Source organism: Triticum aestivum, chromosome 2D (assembly GCF_018294505.1).
Source record: "Triticum aestivum cultivar Chinese Spring chromosome 2D, IWGSC CS RefSeq v2.1, whole genome shotgun sequence".
Taxonomy (NCBI): Eukaryota; Viridiplantae; Streptophyta; class Magnoliopsida; order Poales; family Poaceae; genus Triticum; species Triticum aestivum.
This window is the reverse complement of record NC_057799.1, coordinates 566,272,650-566,297,701: the sequence shown is the minus strand read 5'-3', so window position 1 is coordinate 566,297,701 and position 25,052 is coordinate 566,272,650.

Below are 25,052 nucleotides of genomic sequence, written 5' to 3'. Positions count from 1 at the left end.
TTAATTTTGCAAAAGACTGTTAATAGATCTAGAAAGAATTGGTCCAAGAAACTTGATGATGCATTATGGGCCTATAGAACTGCATATAAAATCCTATGGGTATGTCTCCGTATAAAATGGTTTATGGAAAAGCATGTCACTTACCTCTCGAACTAGAACATAAGGCATATTGGGCCATCAAAGAGCTCAATTATGATTTCAAACTTGCCGGTGAGAAGAGTTTATTTGATATTAGCTCACTTGATGAATGGAGAACCCAAGCTTATGAAAATGCCAAGTTGTTTAAAGAAAAAGTTAAAAGATGGCATGACAAAAGGATACAAAAGCGTGAGTTTAATGTAGGTGATTATGTATTACTATACAACTCTCGTTTAAGATTTTTTGCAGGAAAACTTCTCTCTAAATGGGAAGGCCCTTACGTTATCGAGGAGGTCTATCGTTCCGGTGCCATAAAAATCAACAACTTCGAAGGCACAAATCCGAAGGTGGTGAACGGTCAAAGAATTAAACACTATATCTCAGGTAATCCCATAAATGTTGAAACCAATGTTATTGAAACCGTAACCCCGGAGGAATACATAAGGGACACTTTCCGGAACGTTTCAGACTCCGAAAAGGAATAGGTATGTGGTACGGTAAGTAAACCGACTCCAAAACAATTCTAATGGCAATATTTCTCTGTTTTGGAATATTTAGAAAAATAGAAAAATAAGAAGGGGTCCGGGAAGGACACGAGGCCTCCATGAGGGTGGAGGGCGCACCCCCCTACCTCGTGGGCACCTCGTGTGCTCTCCAGACTCCGTTTTCTTGCACGATACGTATTTTGGTCGGTAAAAATTCATTATATAATCTCCCGAAGGTTTTGACTCCCGTATCACGCAATTATCCTCTGTTCTTGTTTCGAGCTGTTTTCTGTCAGGGTTGTCAAGGCCAGGCATCATGTCGTCCCCCTCCTCCAACAATGGTGATAATGATGCTTGACTAATGAAGATAGAGCTGAAGAGGGAAGAACCCATGGAGATCAACAAGGATGAAGGGATCAAGAAGGCCACGGAGGATCAAGCTCCGGCAGCAGAAGACATCCTTCAACTTGATCACAATCTTCTTACCCCAACTGAGATCGAAGCTTTCAAGATGATTGAGTTAGCTCGTATACAGAACAAGTATCTCACACGTGAAAATATTTTGTTGAAGGAGCACATTGTTGCACTCAAGGGCATTATCCGCAAGCTGGAGGACCTCTTACGCTCGATGTGCGACTATCCATCACCACCACCATCCTCTTCACTAGCAAAAGAGACATAATCACATGGGTATGGGCACTCCCCTTGGCAACTGCCAAGCTTGGGGGAGATGCCCCGGTATCGTATCACCATCACAGTCCTATCTTTACCGTTTTTCTTAGTTCGATCCTATTAGTAGTATCTTGATCTAGTAGCATAAAGTTTATGGCATGATCTAGTTTTGAGTTTTGCTTTATGATCCCTCTTTGTGATCGAGTCCGTGAGCTATATAATAAAGATTAGTGTTGAGTCAAGGGCTTGATTATTTTGCCATGATCTTGAGTGAATAAAAGAAAAGATAAAAAGAAACAAAGAGATCATATTGATCGTATTGAGAGTAATGACTTCACATAGAAAGAGTATGATGATTAAAAATTGTTGAGAGTTGGCAAACATAGCTTTGGTCATCGTTGCAATTAATAGGAAGTAATAGAGAAAGAGAGGTCTCACATATAAATATACTATCTTGGACATCTTTTATGATTGGGAGCACTCATTAAAATATGACATGCTAAAGAGTTGATGTTGGACAAGGAAGACAACGTAATGGGTTATGTTTCTTATATCTGAGATAAAGTATATTGTCATGGATCATCCAACATGTTGAGCTTGCCTTTCCCCCTCATGCTAGCCAAATTCTTAGCACCAAGTAGAGATACTACTTGTGCTTCCAAAAACCCTTAAACCAGTTTTGCCATGAGAGTCCACCATATCTACCTATGGATTGAGTAAGATCCTCAAGTAAGTTGTCATCGGTGCAAGCAATAAAAATTGCTCTCTAAATATGTATGATTGATTGGTGTGGAGGAAATAAGCTTTATACGATCTTGTGATGTGGAAGAAATAAAAGCGACGGACTGCATAATAAAGGTTCATATCACAAGTGGCAATATAAAGTGACGTTCTTTCGCATTAAGATTTTGTGCATCCAACCCTGAAAGCGCATGGCAACCTCTGCTTCCCTCTGCGAAGGGCCTATCTTTTATTATTATCTTCTACCTTATGCAAGAGTCATGGTGATCTTCACCTTTCCTTTTTACATTTTATCCTTTGGCAAGCACAGGGTGTTGGAAAGATCCTGATATATATCTAATTGGATGTAAGTTAGCATGAACTATTGTTGTTGACATTACCCCTGAGGTAAAAGGTTGGTAGGCGAAACTATAAGCCCCTATCTTTCTCTGTGTCCGATTAAAACTCCATAACCACAAGTATTGCGTGAGTGTTAGCAATTATGAAGGACTAAATGATAGTTGAGTATGTGGACTTGCTGGAAAGCTCTGAAATAGGCTCTTTTCTGATGTTATGATAAATTGCAATTGCTTCAATGACTGAGATTATAGTTTGTTAGTTCTCAATAAAGTTTATGATTCGTACTTTTGCATTGTGAATAGATTATTACTTGAGCATAAGAAATCATATGACAATATCCATATATGTTGCTGTTATGAAAATAATCATGATGCCCTCATGTCCGTATTTTATTTTATCGACACCTCTACCTCTAAACATGTGGACATATTTATCGTTATCGGCTTCCGCTTGAGGACAAGCGAGGTCTAAGTTTGGGGGAGTTGATACGTCCATTTTGCATCATGCTTTTATATCGATATTTATTGCATTATGGGTTGTTATTACACGTTATGTCACAATACTTATGCCTATTCTCTCTTATTTTACAAGGTTTACATAAGGAGGGAGAATGCTGGCAGCTGGAATTCTAGGCTGGAAAAGGAGCAAATATTAGAGACCTATTCTGCACAACTCCAAAAGTCCTGAAACTCCACGAAAGTTATTTTTGGAAATAATAAAATATACTGAGCGGAAGAAATAAGTCAGGGGGGCCACCACCTGTCCACGAGGGTGGGGGCGCGCCCTACCCCCCAGGGCGCGTCCCCTGCCTTGTGGGCCCCCTGTTGGCTCTCCGGTGGCCATCTTCTGCTATATGAAGTCTTTCGTCCAGGAAAAAAATCAGAAGCAACCTTTCGGGACGAGACTCCGCCGCCACGAGGCGGAACCTTGGCGGAACCAATCTAGGGCTCCGGTAGAGCTGTTCTGCCGGGGACACTTCCCTCCGGGAGGGGGAAATCATCGCCATCGTCATCACCAACGCTCCTCTCATCGGGAGAGGGCAATCTCCATCAACATCTTCACCAGCACCATCTCCTCTCAAAACCCTAGTTCATCTCTTGTATCCAATTCTTGTCTCCAAGTCCGGGATTGGTACTAGTAGGTTGCTAGTAGTGTTGATTACTCCTTGTAGTTGATGCTAGTTGGTTTACTTGGTGGAAGATCATATGTTCAGATCCTTTATGCATATTAATACCCCTCTGATTATGAACATGAATATGCTTTGTGAGTAGTTACGTTTGTTCCTGAGGACATGGGAGAAGTCTTGCTATTAGTAGTCATGTGAATTTGGTATTCGTTCGATATTTTGATGAGATGTATGTTGTCTAGCCTCTAGTGGTGTTATGTGAACGTCGACTACATAACACTTCACCATTATTTGGGCCTAGAGGAAGGCATTGGGAAGTAATAAGTAGACGATGGGTTGCCAGAGTGACAGAAGCTTAAACCCTAGTTTATGCGTTGCTTTGTAAGGGGCTGATTTGGATCCATATGTTTCATGCTATGGTTAGGTTTACCTTAATACTTTTGTTGTAGTTGTGGATGCTTGCAATAGAGGTTAATCATAAGTGGGATGCTTGTTCAAGTAAGAACATCACCCAAGCACCGGTCCACCCACATATCAAATTATCAAAGTACCGAATGCGAATCATATGAACGTGATGAAAACTAGCTTGACGATAATTCCCATGTGTCCTCGGGAGCGCTTTTCTCTATATAAGAGTTTGTCTAGGCTTGTCCTTTGCTACAAAAAGGATTGGGCCACCTTGCTGCACTTTATTTACTTTTATTACTTGTTGCTCGTTACAAATTATCCTATCACAAAACTATCAGTTACCATTTATTTCAGTACTTGCAGAGAATACCTTGCTGAAAACCGCTTATCATTTCCTTCTGCTCCTCGTTGGGTTCGACACTCTTACTTATCGAAAGGACTACGATAGATCCCCTATACTTGTGGGTCATCACTGGACTGCAGCTAAGCCCCAGTGGGAGGTTGCCTTACCATCTGGGTAAGGATTTTCAAACTTAGGCAAACGATTCGCGGCTAACCCGAATTGCCGAGCTTCGTACATTTCACTCGAAGCATTTTTTCAACTGAGAGAGCCGAAACGATTCCAGTCGCTAATCCCTCCGAGAGTGAGAGGCTCGTATCATCACTCTAAGCTTTTCATAACTTAGGCGAAAGGATTCGGGCAATAAGCAGCCTCCGAGTGGGTTGCAGGACTCGGCAGAAAAAGGCCCAGTATTTTGCTCGGTCACTTCCGGGTAAGCTGGACTGTTTCAAACTTAGGCGAGTACTGGCTACAGCTAAGCCCCGAGTGGAGGGCTTGCTACCACCACCGGTGTAGGATTTTTCAACTTAGGCGAGTACTGGACTGCAGCTAAGCCCCGCAGTGAGAGGGCTTGCTCACACACTCGGTAGGATTTTTTCAAACTTAGGCGAGTACTGGACTGCAGCTAAGCCCCCGAGTGAGAGGCTTGCTCACCACTCAGTAGGATTTTTTAAACTTAGGCGAGTACTGAACTGCAGCTAAGCCCCCGAGTGAGAGGCTTGCTCACCACTCGGTAGGATTTTTCAAACTTAGGTGAGTACTGGACTGTAGCTAAGCCCCAGAGTGAGATGCTTGCTCACCACTCGGTAGGATTTTTTAAACTTAGGCGAGTACTGGACTGCAGCTAAGCCCCCGAGTGAGAAGCTTGCTCACCACTCGGTAGGATTTTTTAAACTTAGGCGAGTACTAGACTGTGCTACCTCTTGAGCACTGCGCTGGTTTTCCCTTGAAGAGGAAAGGGTGATGCAGCAAAGTAGCGTAAGTATTTCCCTCAGTTTTTGAGAACCAAGGTATCAATCCAGTAGGAGGCTACGCGCGAGTCCCTCGCACCTACACAAACAAATAAATCCTCGCAACCAACGCGATAAGGGGTTGTCAATCCCTACACGGTCACTTACGAGTGTGAGATCTGATAGATATGATAGGATAATATTTTTGGTATTTTTATGATAAAGATGCAAAGTAAAATAGAAGGCAATAAAAATAACTAAGTGTTGGTAGATTAATATGATGGAAAATAGACCCGGGGCCATAGGTTTCACTAGTGGCTTCTCAAGAGCATAAGTATTTTACGGTGGGTGAACAAATTACTGTTGAGCAATTGACAGAATTGAGCATAGTTATGAGAATATCTAGGTATGATCATGTATATAGGCATCACGTCCGAGACAAGTAGACCGACTCCTGCCTGCATCTACTACTATTACTCCACACATCGACCGCTATCCAGCATGCATCTAGAGTATTAAGTTCATAAGAACAGAGTAACGCTTTAAGCAAGATGACATGATGTAGAGGGATAAACTCATGCAATATGATATAAACCCCATCTTGTTATCCTCGATGGCAACAATACAATACGTGCCTTGCTGCCCCTACTGTCACTGGGAAAGGACACTGCAAGATTGAACCCAAAGCTAAGCACTTCTCCCATTGCAAGAAAGATCAATCTAGCAGGCCAAACCAAACTGATAATTCGAAGAGACTTGCAAAGATAACCAATCATACATAAAAGAATTCAGAAGATTCAAATATTGTTTATAGATAAACTTGATCATAAACCCACAATTCATCGGTCTCAACAAACACACCGCAAAAGAAGATTACATCGAATAGATCTCCACAAGAGAGGGGGAGAACATTGTATTGAGATCCAAAAAGAGAGAAAAAGCCATCTAGCTAATAACTATGGACCCGAAGGTCTGAGGTAAACTACTCACACTTCATCTGAGAGGCTATGGTGTTGATGTAGAAGCCCTCCGTGATCGATGCCCCCTCCGACGGAGCTCCGGAACAGGCCCCAAGATGGGATCTCGTGGGTACAGAAGGTTGCGGCGGTGGAATTAGGTTTTTGGCTCCGTATCTGATCATTTGGGGGTACGTAGGTATATATAGGAGGAAGGAGTACGTCGGTGGAGCAACGTGGGGCCCACGAGGGTGGAGGGCACGCCTGGGGGGGGGGTGTAGGCGCGCCCCCTACCTCGTGGCTTCCTGGAAGCTTCCTTGACGTAGGGTCCAAGTCTCCTGGATCATGTTCGTTCCAAAAATCACGTTCCCGAAGGTTTCATTCCGTTTGGACTCCGTTTGATATTCTTTTTCTGCGAAACTCTGAAATAGGCAAAAAACAGCAATTCTGGGCTGGGCCTCCGGTTAATAGGTTAGTCCCAAAAATAATATAAAAGTGTATAATAAAGCCCAATAATGTCCAAAACAGAAGATAATATAGCATGGAGCAATAAAAAATTATAGATACGTTAGAGACGTATCAAGCATCCCCAATCTTAATTCTTGCTCGTCCTCGAGTAGGTAAATGATAAAAACAGAATTTTTGATGTGGAATGCTATTTGGCATAATTTCAATGTAATTCTTCTTAATTGTGGTATGAATATTTAGATCCGAAAGATTCAAGATAAAAGTTTAATATTGACATAAAAAATAATAATAATTCAAGCATACTAACTAAGCAATCATGTCTTCTCAAAATAACATGGCCAAAGAAAGTTATCCCTACAAAATCATATAGTCTGGCTATGCTCTATCTTCACCACACAAAGTATTTAAATCATGCACAACCCCGATGACAAGCCAAGCAATTGTTTCATACCTTTGGTGTTCTCAAGATTTTTCAATCTTCACGCAATACATGAGCGTGAGCCATGGACATAGCACTATATGTGGAATAGAATGGTGGTTGTGGAGAAGACAAAAAGGAGAAGATAGTCTCACATCAACTAGGCGTATCAACGGGCTATGGAGATGCCCATTAATAGATATCAATGTGAGTGAGTAGGGATTGCCATGCAACGGATGCACTAGAGCTATAAGTATATGAAAGCTCAACAAAAGAAACTAAGTGGGTGTGCATCCAACTCGCTTGCTCACGAAGACCTAGGGCATTTTGAGGAAGCCCATCATTGGAATATACAAGCCAAGTTCTATAATGAAAAATTCCCACTAGTATATGAAAGTGACGAAATGAGAGACTCTCTATCATGAAGATCATGGTGCTACTTTGAAGCACAAGTGTGGTAAAAGTTTAGTAACATTGCCCCTTCTCTCTTTTTCTCTCTTTTTTTATTTGACCTCTTTTTCTCTTTTTTATGGCCTCTTTTTTTTAGTCCGGAGTCTCATCCCGACTTATGGGGGAATCATAGTCTCCATCATCCTTTCCTCACTTGGGACAATGCTCTAAAAAGTGATGATCATCACACTTTTATTTACTTACAACTCATGAATTACAACTCAATACTTAGAACAAAATATGACTCTATGTGAATGCCTCTGGTGGTGTACCGGGATATGCAATGAATCAAGAGTGACATGTATGAAAGAATTATGAATGGTGGCTTTGCTACAAATACGATGTCAACTACATGATCATGCAAAGCAATATGAGAATGATGGAGCGTGTCATAATAAACGAAACGGTGGTAAGTTGCATGGCAATATATCTCGGAATGGCTATGGAAAGGCCATGATAGGTAGGTATGGTGGCTATTTTGAGGAAGGTATATGGTGGGTGTATGGTACCGGCGAAAAGTGCGCGGTATTAGAGAGGCTAGCAATGGTGGAAGGAAGAAAAGTGCATATAATCGATGGACTCAACATTAGTCATAAAGAACTCATATACTTATTGCAAAATTCTACAAGTTATCAAAGCAAAGTATTACGCGCATGCTCCTAGGGGGATAGATTGGTAGGAAAAGACCATCGCTCGTCCCCGACCGCCACTCATAAGGAAGACAATCAATAAATAAATCATGCTCCGACTTCATCACATAACGGTTCACCATACGTGCATGCTACGGGAATCACAAACTTTAACACAAGTATTTCTCAAATTCATAACTACTCAACTAGCATGACTCTAATATCACCATCTTTATATCTCAAAACAATTATCAAGCATCAAACTTTTCTTAGTATTCAACACACTCATAAGAAGGTTTTTACTAATCTTTTATACCTAGCATATTAGGATTATTTAAGCAAATTAACATGCTATTTAAGACTCTCAAAATAATCTAAGTGAAGCATGAGAGATCAATAGTTTCTATAAAACAAAACTTACCACCGTGCTCTAAAAGATATAAGTGAAGTACTAGAGCAAAACTATATAGCTCAAAAGGTATAAGTGAAGCACATAGAGTATTCTAATAATTTCCGAATCATGTGTGTCTCTCTCAAAAGGTGTGTACAGCAAGGATGATTGTGGTAAACTAAAAAGCAAAGACTCAAATCATACAAGACGCTCCAAGCAAAACACTTATCATGTGGTGAATAAAAATATAGCTCCAAGTAAAGTTACCGATGGAAGTAGACGAAAGAGGGGATGCCTTCCGGGGCATCCCCAAGCTTTGGTTTCTTCGTGTCCTTAGATTATCTTGGGGGTGCCATGGGCATCCCCAAGCTTAGGCTCTTGCCACTCCTTGTTCCATAATCCATCAAATCTTTCACCCAAAACTTGAAAACTTCACAACACAAAACTTAACAGAAAATCTCGTGAGCTCCGTTAGCGAAAGAAAACAAAAGACCACTTCAAAGTACTGTAATGAACTCATTCTTTATTTATATTTGTGTTAAACCTACTGTATTCCAACTTCTCTATGGTTTATAAACTATTTTACTAGCCATAGATTCATCAAAATAAGCAAACAACACACGAAAAACAGAATCTGTCAAAAACAGAACAGTCTGTAGTAATCTGTAACTAACGCAAGCTTCTGGAACTCCAAAAAATCAGCCAAAATAGGAAGACCTAGACAATTTGTTTATTGATCAGCAGAATTGGAATGAATATTTTATCACGTTCTGGTGGTTTTTAATAATTATTTTCGTGAACAGAAAGTTTCTGAAATTTTCTGCAAGATCAAATAACTATCATCCAAGAAGATCCTATAGGTTTAACTTGGCACAAACACTAATTAAAACATAAAAACACATCTAACCAGAGGCTAGATTAAAGATTTATTCCTAAACAGAAGCAAAAAGAAAAAAAAACTAAAAATAAAATTGGGTTGCCTCCCAACAAGCGCTATCGTTTAACGCCCCTAGCTAGGCATTGAGATTTCAATGATGCTCACAAGAGAGACAAGAACTGAAGCACAAAGAGAGCATCATAAAACACGTGACAAACACATCTAAGTCTAACATAATTCCTATGCATAGGCATCTTATAGGCAAACAAATTATCAAGGCAAGCAAAAACTAGCATATGCAAGGAAGCGGAAAGAAACAATAGCAATCTCAACATAATGAGAGGTAATTTAGTAACATGAAAATTTCTACAACCATATTTTCCTCTCTCATAATAATTGCATGTAGGATCATAAGAAAATCCAACAATATAGCTATCATATAAAATATTTTCAACACGATCCACATGCATGCAAAGTTGACACTCTTCCGAAATAGTGGGATTAACATTAACTAAAGTCATGACCTCTCCAAACCCACTTTTATCAAAAATTTCATAAGATTGAATATTCTACAAATATGTGGGATCTAAAGTTGACACTCTTCCAAACCCACTTTCAATATTATTGCAAACAATATTATCAATCTCATATTCATCATGGGGATTAAATAAATTTTCAAGATCATAAGAAAAATCACCCCAATCATGATCATTGCAACAAATAGTGGACATAGCAAAACTAGCATCCCCAAGCTTAGGGTTTTGCATATTATTAGCACAATTGACATCAAGAGATTTATAGTAAAATCATTGCAATCATGCTTTTTATCGAAGGAACTATCAAGTATGGGTGCAATAGCAACAATCTCATCATTAACACAAGGAACTATAGCAAATTCATCTTCATAAATATTGGCATCATGGCCACAAGAATAGCAAGCATCATGTTCATCAAGGGATATTTCAACCAAATCATCAAAATCATCATTATCTATAGATTCATACATATCATTATTTTCTTCCAAAGCAACGGTCATTCTTTCAATAAATTCTTGGACATGGGAATTATGAGCAAAGTTTTCATTGCAATATTTAAGTATGACGGAATTTTTAGATTTGTTGAGAGTAAAATCATACTTTTCATCAAAGAAGCAACTTCATGAGCACCCTTAAAAACGACAAATTCTTCAATTGTTCGATATCATAGTAACTATAAACCCCTTTGCATAGAAGATAAGATTTGATTCTCATTGAACTCACATAGGTAGGGAAGGTGTTTTTTAGGGTTCTTAGAGCAACAAGTAAAATCAAAATTTCACAAAGATTCCAAGCATAGCATAGCAAACTATTTATATGATACCATAAGAGCTTCCCTTTTTCAGACAAACGGATGACGCACAAAATGAGCATGCTCATCTAAATTTCCCATCAACTAGGCTAGTTGGGGTTTCAGCACGAGCGCATAAGGATTGGAGATGATCCAAGTAGAACACTTTAAGTGGATCCATATCAATAGATTTTCAGCAAGCGAAGATGCAAGCATATAGAAGGCAAAAGGAAACAGAAACAAAGATACATACGGGAAGAAGGCGAACGGAAGAGAGGGCGAATAAAACGGCAAGGCTGAAGTGGGGGAGAGGAAAACGAGAGGCAAATGGCAAATAATGTAATGCGGGAGATAAGGGTTTGTGATGGGTACTTGGTATGTTGACTTTTGCGTAGACCTCCCCGGCAACGGCGCCAGAAATCCTTCTTGCTACCTCTTGAGCACTGCGTTGGTTTTCCCTTGAAGAGGAAAGGGTGATGCAGCAAAGTAGCGTAAGTATTTCCCTCAGTTTTTGAGAACCAAGGTATCAATCCAGTAGGAGGCTACGCGCGAGTCCCTCGCGCCTACACAAACAAATAAATCCTCGCAACCAACGCGATAAGGGGTTGTCAATCCCTACACGGTCACTTACGAGAGTGAGATCTGATAGATATGATAGGATAATATTTTAGGTATTTTTATAATAAAGATGCAAAGTAAAATAGAAGGCAATAAAAATAACTAAGTGTTGGAAGATTAATATGATGGAAAATAGACCCGGGGGCCATAGGTTTCACTAGTGGCTTCTCTCAAGAGCATAAGTATTTTACGGTGGGTGAACAAATTACTGTTGAGCAATTGACAGAATTGAGCATAGTTATGAGAATATCTAGGTATGATCATGTATATAGGCATCACGTCCGAGACAAGTAGGCCCACTCCTGCCTGCATCTACTACTATTACTCCACACATCGACCACTATCCAGCATGCATCTAGAGTATTAAGTTCATAAGAACAGAGTAACGCTTTAAGCAAGATGACATGATGTAGAGGGATAAACTCATGCAATATGATATAAACCCCATCTTGTTATCCTCGATGGCAACAATACAATACGTGCCTTGCTGCCCCTACTGTCACTGGGAAAGGACACCGCAAGATTGAACCCAAAGCTAAGCACTTCTCCCATTGCAAGAAAGATCAATCTAGCAGGCCAAACCAAACTGATAATTCAAAGAGACTTGCAAAGATAACCAATCATACATAAAAGAATTCAGAAGATTCAAATATTGTTCATAGATAAACTTGATCATAAACCCACAATTCATCGGTCTCAACAAACACATCGCAAAAGAAGATTACATCAAATAGATCTCCACAAGAGAGGGGGAGAACATTGTATTTAGATCCAAAAAGAGAGAAGAAGCCATCTAGCTAATAACTATGGACCCGAAGATCTAAGGTAAACTACTCACACTTCATCGGAGAGGCTATGGTGTTGATGTAGAAGCCCTCCGTGATCGATGCCCCCTCCGACGGAGCTCCGGAACAGGCCCCAAGATGGGATCTCATGGGTACAGAAGGTTGCGGCGGTGGAATTAGGTTTTTGGCTCCGTCTCTGATCGTTTGGGGGTACGTAGGTATATATAGGAGGAAGGAGTACGTCGGTGGAGCAACGTGGGGCCCACGAGGGTGGAGGGCGCGCCTGGGGGGGTAGGCGCGCCCCCTACCTCGTGGCTTCCTGGAAGGTTCCTTGACGTAGGGTCCAAGTCTCCTGGATCATGTTCGTTCCAAAAATCACGTTCCCGAAGGTTTCATTCCGTTTGGACTCCGTTTGATATTCTTTTTCTGCGAAACTCTGAAATAGGCAAAAAACAACAATTCTGGGCTGGGCCTCCGGTTAATAGGTTAGTCCCAAAAATAATATAAAAGTGTATAATAAAGCCCAATAATGTCCAAAACAGAAGATAATATAGCATGGAGCAATAAAAAATTATAGATACATTGGAGACATATCAGACTGCAGCTAAGCCCCCGAGTGAGAGGCTTGCTCACTACTCGGTAGGATTTTTAAACTTAGGCGAAACGGATTCGCGGCTAAGCCCCCGAGTGAGAGGCTTGCTCACCACTCGATATGATTTTTAAACTTAGGCGAAACGGATTCGCGGCTAAGCCCCCGTGTGAGAGGCTTGCTCACCACTCGGTAGGATTTCATACACTTAGGCGAAACGGATTCGCGGCTAAGTCACCCACTGGGGGATTTCAGACACAAACATAAGCAACGACAATCGTTTTAGAAGACTGTAAAGCTCTTGTCTTTAATAAACAAACTACAAAGGTATTTCTTATTACATCTCATCAGAATGAGTGTTTAAGTATAAAAGGGGCGGAGCAGCTCCGCATTCCAAGCGCGCGGCTCGTCTTTCTTGTGCTCGACATTGTAGAGGTGGTACGCTCCATTGTGGAGCACTCTGGTGACAATGAAGGGACCTTCCCAAGCAGGAGCAAGCTTGTGTCATTTCTGCTGATCCACTCGGAGAACCAAGTCTCCCTCTTGAAATGCCCGACCTCTCACGCTTCTGGCGTGGAATCGACGCAAGTCTTGCTGATAGATGGTCGACCGGATCAGGGCCATCTCTCTTTCCTCTTCCAGGAGATCAACAGCGTCTTGCCGTGCCTGTTCTGCTTCATCTTTTGAGAAAAGCTCGACTCGGGGTGCATTGTGGAGGAAATCACTCGGAAGTATAGATTCAGCTCCATAAACCAAGAAAAAAGGAGTTCGGCCAGTCGACCGATTGGGAGTTGTCCTCAGTCCCCACAATACTGACGGAAGTTCATCGACCCAGGCTCCTGCTGCGTGCTTGAGATCACGCATGAGTCGGGGTTTTAGCCCTTTGAGAATCAATCTGTTTGCTCTTTCAGCTTGCCCATTCGACTGGGGGTGAGCGACCGAAGCATAGTCGACTCGAGTACCTTGGGAAGCACAGAAGGCTCTGAACTCATCAGAATCGAAGTTTGACCCATTGTCAGTGATGATGCTGTGTGGAACACCATATCTAAATGTTAACTCTCTGATGAAGCTGACAGCAGTACTTGCTTCAAGACTTTTGATAGGCTTGGCTTCAACCCATTTGGTGAACTTGTCGACTGCCACGAGCACGTGAGTGAAACCGCTCCTACCAGTCCTCAGAGGTCCAACCATATCCAAACCCCAAACAGCAAAGGGCCAGACGAGTGGAATGGTCTTCAGGGCAGATGCGGGCTTGTGAGACATGTTGGAGTAGAACTGGCAACCTTCACATTTGTCGACTATCTCTTTTGCCATCTCATTTGCTCGCGGCCAATAGAATCCCGCTCGGTATGCTTTGGCCACAATGGTTCGAGAGGACGCATGGTGACCACAGGTCCCCAGTGGATGTCATTAAGGATCACTCGACCTTCTTCCGGTGTTATGCATTTCTGGCTGACTCCAGTTACACTTTCTCTGAACAGCTGTCCTTTTATCACGGTAAAGGCTTTGGATCGACGGACGATCTGACGAGCCTCTTCCTCATCCTCCGAAAGCTCTTTCCTAAGAATGTACGCGATGTACGACACTGTCCAGTCGGGAGTGATGACCAAAACCTCCATGATCAATTCGACCACAGCTGGGACCTTGACTTCAGTCAGATCAGTAGCACTCTTTGGTTGTGGGGGCTCTTCAAAGGATCTTCTTGAACTGAAGGTCTATGAATGTGTTCCAAGAACACATTGCTGGGAATGGCCTCCCTCTTGGAACCTATCTTTGCCAGATCATCGGCTGCTTGATTTTTCAGTCGGGGTATGTGATGGAGCTCTAACCCCTCGAACTTCTTCTCTAGCTTTCTCACCGCATTACAGTAACCAGTCATAGCTGGACTCCTGACGTCCCACTCCTTCATCACTTGATTGACCACTAAATCCGAGTCGCCATAGACCATGAGGCGATGGACGCCGAGTGAAATGGCCATACACAACCCATACAGAAGTGCTTCATATTCAGCTTCGTTGTTGAATCTGGAGAACATAACTGAGTTTGTCACCTCGGGGGGATACCAGAACCACCCCAGCACCGGAACCATTCAACATCTTGGATCCATCGAAGAACATGGTCCAATGCTCCGAGTGAATCTGAGTCGGGAGTTGCTGTTCAACCCACTCGACGAGGAAAACTGCTATTGCTTGGGACTTGATAGCTTTCTTTGCCTCAAACTTGATATCTAAGGGAAGGAGTTCAATCGCCCACTTTCCCACTCGACCAGTTGCATCTCTGTTGTTCAGAATCTCTGACAATGGTGCATCGCTGACGACTGTAATGGAGTGGTCAGAGAAATAGTGTGCAACCTTCTTCGTGGTCATATAAATCCCATAAACAAGCTTCTGATAATGTGGATATCTTTGCTTGGATGGAGTCAGAACTTCAGAAACATAATATACTAGGCGCTGAACTTTATAGGCTTTTCCTTCTTCCCGCTCGACCGTGAGTACTGTACTGACAACTTGTCTAGTGGCTGCAATATAAAGCAGTAAAGGCTCTTTGCTGATTCGGGCAGCAAGCACCGGCTGGGTGGAAAGCAGGGCTTTGAGCTCTGCAAATGCTGCATCAGCTTCAGGAGTCCACTTGAACTTATCAGATTTCTTCATCAATCGGTAAAGAGGCAATGCCTTTTTACCGAGGCGAGAAATGAATTGAATCAAGGCGGCCAAACAACGAGTAAGCTTCTGGACATCATGCACACGCACAGGGCGTTTCATTCGGAGTATAGCACCAACTTTCTCTGGGTTAGCGTCGATCCCTTGTTCGGAAACGAGGAAACCGAGTAACTTTCCGCCAGGAACTCCGAATGTGCACTTTGATGGATTGAGCTTGATATCATACCTTCTGAGGTTGGCAAAAGTTTCAGCAAGGTCAGTCAGCAGGTCGGAACCTTTACGTGACTTGACCACAATGTCATCCATGTAAGCTTCCACATTCCGACTGATTTGAGTGAGCAGGCACTTCTGAATCATCCTCATGAATGTGGCTCCAGCGTTCTTCAGGCCGAATGGCATGGTGACATAACAGAAGCATCCGAATGGAGTAATGAAAGCCGTTTTTATCTTATCGGGTCCATACAGTCGGATCTGATGATACCCGGAATAAGCGTCCAGAAAAGAAAATCGCTCACACCCCGCAGTCGAGTCGACGATTTGGTTGATGCGGGGGAGAGAAAAATGATCTTTCGGGTAGGCCCGATTGATATGCTTGAAGTCAATGCACATGCGAAGTGAATCATCTTTCTTGGGGACCATGACAACATTGGCAAGCCACTCGGAGTGGTAAATCTCTCGGATGAACTCAGCTGCTAGAAGCCGAGCCACTTCCTCGCCAATCGCTTTTCTCTTCTGCACGGCGGACCGTCGAAGATGTTCCTTGACTGGCTTCACTTTCGGGTCGACTCGCAAACGGTGCTCAGCCAGCCCCTGGGTACACCCGGCATGTCAGAAGGTTTCCATGCAAAGATGTCCCAGTTCACACGGAGGAACTGGATGAGCGCTTCTTCCTATTTGCTGTCGAGTGTTGTGGAGATATGAGTCAGAGCAGCATTGGGATTGGTCGGGTGAATATGAATCGGCTTCGTTTCACCGGACGACTGAAATGCAGAGTCTGCGGCAGGCTTCTTGGCTCGCAACAAATCACTTGGATCTGCATTTTTCCGGTACTCTTGCAATTCTACTACTGCCATTTGTGCATCTGTGATTCTTGAGCCTTTCTGGAAGCACTCTTCTGCCTTCTGCCGATTACCAGTGATAGTGATTACTCCTCTGGGACCAGGCATTTTCAACTTGAGATACACGTAACACGGTCGAGCCATGAAACGTGCATAAGCAGGCCTACCCAGAATGGCATGATAAGCACTCTGGAAATCCACTACTTCAAATGTCAACTTTTCTTTGCGGTAATTCTTGGAATCACCGAAAACTACATCAAGGGCAATCTGGCCGAGTGATTCAGCCTTCTTGCCAGGTATGACGACATGAAAACTCATGTTGCTTTCGCTAAGCTTGGACATCGGAATGCCCATTCCCTTCAAGGTTTCAGCATACAAGATATTCAGGCCACTTCCACCATCCATCAGCACTTTAGTCAGTCGAGTGCCTTCAACAACTGGGTCGACCACCAGCGCTTGCCTCCCAGGGGTGGCTATATGAGCTGGATGGTCAGACTGGTCGAATGTGATGGCAGTCTGGGACCACTTCAGATAACTTGGTGTTGCCGGAGCAACCATGTTCACCTCTCTGTTTATAACTTTGAGTCGACTTTTGCTTTCAACATCAGCAAAAATCATCAAAGTGGAATTGACGTTGGGAAAACCATCATCGTCTTCTTCCTTATCTTCACCCTTGCCTGACTCCTTTTCCTTCTCCTTGGGTTGTTTCTCTCGGAACTGTTGGATCAGGAGCCGACACTGTCGAGTGGTGTGTTTAGGGTAAATCAGATTACCCTCCTCATCTTTCTTGATGTCAATGTGACAAGGTAAATCCAACACATCATTTCCGTCTTGATCCTTAACTTTCTTGGGGTTCCATGGCCCTTTGGGCTTCCCCTTGAACTTCCCTTCAGCCACAACTAAAGCTTCACCAGGAGCTGCTGGTTCGTCCTTGCGTTTCTGTTTCCTATTGGAAGTCCATGCTTCGGCTTCCTAGGCGATTGTTTTGTGCTTGCCACTCCAGAGTCGGTCCTCCTCTTCACCATTGGCATACTTGGTGGCAATCTCCATCATTCGACTCAGGGACATATCTCCTGTTCGACCGAACTTCAGGTTCAACTCTCGGTACTATACACCTTCCTTGAAGGCACAAACTGCTTGGTGATCTGACATATTTTCTCTACTGTGTGGTGCAATGTGATCCATCTCTGGATATAATCTCTCAAGGTCTCATTCGCTTTCTGCACATAGGACTGCAACTCTGTCAACCCCGCTGGTCGTTTGCATGTACCTTCAAAGGTTCTAACAAACACTCGGGCAAGCTCTTCCCAACTATATATGCTGCCAGGTGCTAACTGATTCAACCACGCTCTGGCCGAGCCCTCCAACATCAGAGGAAGGTGCTTCATGGCCACTTCATCATTGCCACCACCGATCTGCACAGCCACTCGGTAGTCCTCAAGCCAAGTGTCAGGCTTGGACTCACCAGTGAACTTGCTGACTCCAGTTGCCAACCCGAAGTTGGGAGGAATCACTGCTGCTCTGATGGCTCTGCTAAAACACTCGGGACCTGAAACACGCACTCTGCTGCCAGTCGGATAATCACTATCATGGTCATCTCTGTGTGCCCTGTTCCTGTCAACCAAACCTTGAACGAGAATAGATCTCGCATCAAAGCCTGGCTCTCTGGGGTCGACTGGAATCCTTCGTCCGCCACTGTGAGGACGCTTGTCATCGTGTTGCCGAGGCACATGTGACCCACTCCTCGGAGGAGGTGTAGGTGCTCGGTGACGGTCATCGCGGTCGAGTCGGTGACCATACTGCTCACGGTTTCTGTACTGATCTCGCCGGTCACCACGTCCCTCACGCCTCTGAGGCGATCTCGGGCTGTGAGCTGACTAAACTGTGTCTACCATGACAGATCTGCTATGGATCTTATTCCGCGACTGAGATACCGCTGTGTTCTGCTCTCCCGCTACTCGGAGTAAAGCTCGGATCTGCATCAAACCTCTGCGAGCCTCCGACTGGGAGGGCTGAATTGACTCTGCTATTCGGGCTGCAGCTGTGAGATTTTGAATCGGAGTTTGGTATACCTGAGTAGGAGGCGGAAAAAGCTGCCGTCAACTGGACTCAGGAATCCGCTGCCGAGCACGTTCGTCGAGTGCGTGCTGGAGGTTCTCCAGTCGAGTGCGCTCAGCCAAGTTGGCCAGGCGCACCTCCTCCAAGGCCCGGGCCTCGGGGGTTTCTTCTCCAACGATAGGAGTGTGAAGTGCATCCATGTTGCGGTGGCGAAGCTCTTCCCTTTGCTGCGAAGAGAGGGGCTCGGGGCGGTACTCCTCGTGGATGCGCGACGGATCGCCGCCACCATTGTCGCCGTTGTCGCGGGGGAAGCCAGGAGGACTGCGCGGTCCATTGACCATCAGGACTTTCACCGCGGGGTCACTGCTGTCGCACTCGGATGCAGTCTCGACGGAGCCAGTCGAACAGGCCGTAGAGAGTTTCATCGGGCTCGATCGCCGCAATTTGTGGGGTGGCCAATTGGTGGGCCACCGCATGCCTCACTCATACGTCTTCGTCGTATCTATAATTTTTTATTGTTCCATGCCAATATTATTCAACTTTCATATACTTTTTGGCAACTTTTTATACTATTTTTGGGACTAACATATTGATCCAGTGCCCAGTGCCAGTTCCTGTTTGTTGCATGTTTTATGTTTCGCAGAATATCCATATCAAACGGAATCCAAACGGGATAAAAACGTACGGAGCTTATTTTTGGAATATTTGGAAAATTCCGGAAGAAAAATACACGCGAGACGGTGCTCGAGGTGGCCACGAGGCAGGGGGCGCCCCTGCCCCCCTGACCCTCGTGGGCCACCCGTAAGGCGGTTGATGCCCTTCTTCGGCCGCAAGAAAGCTAATTTTTGGTAAAAAATCACGGCGAAGGTTTCAGTCCAATCGGAGTTACGGATCTCCATATATATACAAAACGGTGAAAGGGCACCAGACGAGAACGCAGAAACAGAGAGAGACAGAGAGACAAATCCAATCTCGGAGGGGCTCTCGCCCCTCCCACGCCATGGAGGCCAAATTGGTTTGAGTTGCATGTTTTATGGTGCTGTCCTATGGTGCTCTCCGTGTCGCGCAAGCGTGAGGGATTCCCGCGGTAGGGTTTGCAATATGTTCATGATTTGCTTATGGTGGGTGGCGTGAGTGATAGAAGCACAGACCCGAGTAAGTAGGTTGTTTGCATATGGGATAAAGAGGACTTGATACTTTAATGCTATGGTTGGGTTTTACCTTAATGATCTTTAGTAGTTGCGGATGCTTGCTAGAGTTCCAATCATAAGTGCATATGATCCAAGTAGAGAAAGTATCTTAGCTTATGCCTCTCCCTCAAGTACAATTGCAATAATGATTACTGGTCTAGTTATCGATTGCCTAGGGACAAATAACTTTCTCGTAACGAAAAGCTTTCTACTAAAACTAATTTAGTTGTGTCCTTATCTAAACAGCCCCTAGCTTTTATTTACGCTCTCTTTATTATCTTGCAAACCTATCCGAAAACACCTACAAAGTACTTCTAGTTTCATACTTGTTTCTGGTAAAGCGAACGTCAAGTGTGCGTAGAGTTGTATCGGTGGTCGATAGAACTTGAGGGAATATTTGTTCTACCTTTAGCTCCTCGTTGGGTTCAACACTCTTACTTATCGAAAGAGGCTACAATTGATCCCCTATACTTGTGGGTTATCAAGATCTTTTTCTAGCGCCATTGCCGGGGAGCCATAGCGTGGGGTGAATATTCTCGTGTGTGCTTGTTTGCTTTATCACTAAGTAATTTTTATTTGCTGTTCTTAGTTGTTTTCTATCTTTAGTTATGGGTAGGAAACGAAAAATACCAAAAAAAATTAGTTGTACCTACCGAACCAATGGTTGAAGAACCACTCAAAATCTATCACACTCCTGAAGCTTTTTACTTGGATCATCTTCGATCCCTTTGTGCTCGTGCTGAAACCCCAACTAGCTTAGTTGAGGGCAAATCTTTAGATGAGCATGCTTGTTATGCGCGACACCGAATATCTGAAAAAGGGAAAATTCTATTGGGTCAAATTCATCGTTCGCAATCTATGCTTGGAATTTATGTGAAATATATGATGTTACTTGTTGTTCTGAAAACCCTAAGAAACACCTCCCCTACCAATGTGAGTTTATTGATAATGGAATCCTATCTTCGTATGCTAAGGGTGTTCATAATTACTATGATATTCAACAAATTGAAGAATTTGTTGCTTTTAAGGGTGCTTACGAAATTGCTTCTTTGATTGAAACGTATGATGCTACTCTTTACAAATCTGAAATTTTTGCCATACTTAAATATTGCTATGATAATTATGCTTCTAATGCCTATGTTGAACCATATATTGAGGACTACTCCGCTGTCCAAGAAGAGACTAATATTTTGTAGGAGTCTATGGAAGAAGAAATTGATGAAACTGCGAGTTCATTGGATGAGAAAGATGAGGAGGAGAGCAAAGAACAAAAGGAGGAAGAGCGGATTAGCTACCTGTGCCCACCTTCTAATGAGAGTAACTCTTTAAATCATACATTGTTTAATTTCCCTTCGTGCTTACCGAAGGATGATTGCTATGATGGTTGTTATGATCCCATTGATTCTCTTGAAATATCCCTTTTTGATGATGCTTGCTATGCTTGTGGCCAAGATGCCAATATGAATTATGCTTATGGAGATGAGCTTGCTATAGTTCCTTATGTTAAACATGAAATTGTTGCTATTGCACCCACGCATGATAGTCCTATTATCTTTTTGAATTCTCCAGACTACACTATATCGGAGAAGTTTGCCTTTATTAAGGATTATATTGATGGGTTGCCTTTTACCGTTGCACATGATGATTTTGATGGATATAATATGCATGTGCTTGCTGCTCCTACTTGCAATTATTATGAGAGAGGAACTATATCTCCACCTCTCTATGTTTCCAATACGATAAAATTGCAAGAAACTGTTTATACTATGCATTGGCCTTTACTATGTGTGCATGAATTGTTCTTTTATGACATGCTGATGCATAGGAAGAGAGTTAGACTTCGTTGTTGCATGATATATGTTGCTTTGTGCTCACTACTAAATTACAAATCATTGCTAATTAAAATTGGCTTTGATATACCTTGGGATCCGGGTGGATTCACTACTTGAGCACTATATGCCTAGCTTAATGGCTTTAAAGAAAGCGCTGCCAGGGAGACAACCCGGAAGTTTTAGAGAGTCATTTATTTCTTTTGAGTGCTTTCATATAGTTTAAAAACAACAAAAATAAAGAGGGGAACCCAAAACTTTTCAAAAAAGAAAGTGAAAGTGAGAAAGACAAGCATTGTTGAAGTGGGAGAGCTCCTTGAACTTTGTTCATGCTCACGGCAACTTTGTGAATCTTGATTACAGAAACTTTTCAACAAAAATAATTATCCCCTTGTACAATTCCATTGTATTATAAAAATAATGTGCCAAGGTTTGCCTTTAGGATGTTTACAATGCTTGTTGGTTTGTACGGTGCAGGATCAAAACTTTGGCTGTAGTGCGCGATTTTTAATTTTTTACTGGGACGTCAAATGGTTCTGGTTCTTTTTGAAATGCCTTTCTATACGAATTTTTTATTTTTCCTAATTTTGGAAGAATTTTTCAAGTATCATAAGTATGGTGAATGTTCAGATTATTACAGACTATTCTGTTTTAGACAGATTCTGTTTTTGATGCATAGTTTGCTTGTTTTGATGAAACTATCGATTTATATCAGTGGATTAAGCCATGTGAAAGCTATATTACAGTAGACACAATGCAAAAACAAAATATGAATTGGTTTGAAACAGTACTTAGAGTAGTGATTTGCTTTATTATACTAACGGATCTTACCGAGTTTTCTGTTGAAGTTTTGTGTGGATGAAGTGTTCGATGATCGAGAAGGTCTCGATATGAGGAAAAGGAGGAGAGGCAAGAGCTCAAGCTTGGGGATTCCCAAGGCACCCCAAGTAAATATTCAAGGACACTCAAGCGTCTAAGCTTGGGGATGCCTCGGAAGGCATCCCCTCTTTCTTCAACAAGTATCGGTATGTTTTCGGATTCGTTTCGTTCATGCGATATGTGCAAATCTTGGAGCGTCTTTTGCATTTAGTTTTCACTTTTCTTTTATGCACCATGCTGGTATGAGATAGTCCTTGGTTTATTTATAGAATTCTCTTTGCACTTCACTTAAATCTTTTGAGTATGGCTTTATAGAATGCTTCGTGTGCTTCACTTATATCATTTGAAGCTTGGATTGCCTGTTTCTCTTTACATAGACAACCGCCATTTGTAGAATGCTCTTTTGCTTCAGTTATATTTGTTAGAGCGTGGGCATATCTTTTGTAGAAATAATTAAAACTCTCGTGCTTCACTTATATCTATTTAGAGAGATGACAGGAACTGGTCATTCATGGTTAGTCATAAAACCCTACATAAAACTTGTAGATCACTGAATATGATATGTTTGATTCCTTGCATTAGTCACTACAAAAAAATACACTTCCGTGATGATACATGTTTGTCACAGTAGGTCGCGTTTTTTGTCATGCATGTACATCCATGACAAATTTATGACAGAATCAAGATAGTCATACCTGTGCTGTCGTAGAAGTGTTCCATGACATTACCAAAATTATCATCACGGAAGTGTCCACTTCCATGACGATAAATCGCGCGTCACAGAAGTGCTTTCGTCAAGGGTGACCGACACGTGGCATCCACCGTAACGGAACACCGTTAAGCTATCGGGTCGGGTTTTGGATCCGATAACCCGTTAACAGCCCCGACCAATGGGGATTTTCCACGTGTAAAATCATCATTGGCTGGAGGAGACACGTGTCAGGTCCGCGTTGGCACAGGTGTCACTCATCCAATGGGCAAGACGCGCCTATGATATGTTGACACGTGGACCGGCCCATCAAGTTTAAATGGGCCGGCCCAACTAAGGGCCCACAAGATTTTGCGGACCATAATGGGCCGGCCCAGCTAAAGGCCCACGAGATTTTGCGGACCATAATGGGCTGGCCCAGCTAAAGGCCCACAAGATTTTGCGGGCCATAATGGGCCGGCCCAGCTAAAGGCCCACAAGATTTTTGTGTGCCATAATGGGCCGGCCTAGGTAAAGGCCCACAAGATTCTTGCGGATCATAATGGGCCGGCCCAGCTAAAGGCCCGCGAGATTTCGCCGACATTAATGGGTCGGCCCAGCTGTAGGCCCACAAGATTTTGAGGACCCTAGTAGGCCGGCCCATTAACTGGCTGCCATGTTTTGGGCCAAATGCCGGCCCATATTTGATCCGGTCCATTAATGGCCTGCCACGCTCTGGGCCTAATAGTGGCCCATGTGAGATCCGGCCCGTTAAAAGCCTACCACGTTCTGGGCCAAATTACGGCCCAGATCAGGTCCGACCCTTTAAGAGGCTTTGGGCTCAATTATGGCCCATATCAGATTCGACCCGTCAACTGGACACTATGCTTTTGGGCCCACTTGCTAAAGGCCCACTTAGTAATTCGGCATGATATTAGTTTTGGCCTGTTAAGGGCCCGTTTAACATTTCGGCCCTATATTAATTTCGGCCTGTTAAAAGCCCGTCATATAGTTGGGCCTAACTACGGCCCGGTTTGCATCTGGCCTGCTCGCAGCCGATATCTGATTGGGCCAAACAATGACCGAGACAATTTTGGCCTGTTAAAAACCCGTGATTTGATTCGCACAATCATGGGCCGGGGTTCATTTCGGGCTGCTGCCGGCCCGTGAGCTGTTCGGCACGTTTAAGGCCCAACCTACATCGTGATTGCATGACGGCCCGAAAATGTACCGTAATTTTACGGTTTGGCCGGTTTACTGTGAAGACAGGATATATATACAGTAAAATAACTGCAACATCGTGAATAAGAAAAAACCTAGACTATACAATAAAGAAATTACGGCATATTACATCCACTGGGCATCAAAGTTCGCCACTATGATAAAGCACAAGCAGGCAGCAGATTACATACACTGGGCATCAAAGATCGCCACCAGTGCAAATAAACGCGCCGACAAAATAATATACAAAACCGACAGCACTTCAATAGAGTTCAAGAGAGGTTAGCCCTGCTGGGGAGCTGCAGCGCAAGCAGCTGAGCAAGATGATGAGACTGCGCTTGTTCAACACTTATATCTTCCTCACTCTGAAAGATAAACAAGCAGACAGATGACATGTTTTGCACATAAAAGTATCAGTGCTGACAATTCATCACATTTCTTACTGACGAATAAAGTGGCACAGTTTAAAATTGCATTAACACAATATGGTATTGTTCAGGTCAAGACATGGCAGGAAATGACATTGTGAAGGAGTTTGCAGCTTCACGACACCACTGGATTACAGATCAAGAACTCATAAGTATCAATGGTTAGTGTGTTGTCAATTTATACCATTTCAGATTGGCAAATAAATAGACGGTTTAAATAATAGTAGAATGATATGACATTGTTCATAGTTAAGACATTGCAGAATATGACATTGTGCTGTAGTGGGTAGGTTCACCACACCACTGGATTATGGATGAAGAACAGAAGCATACAT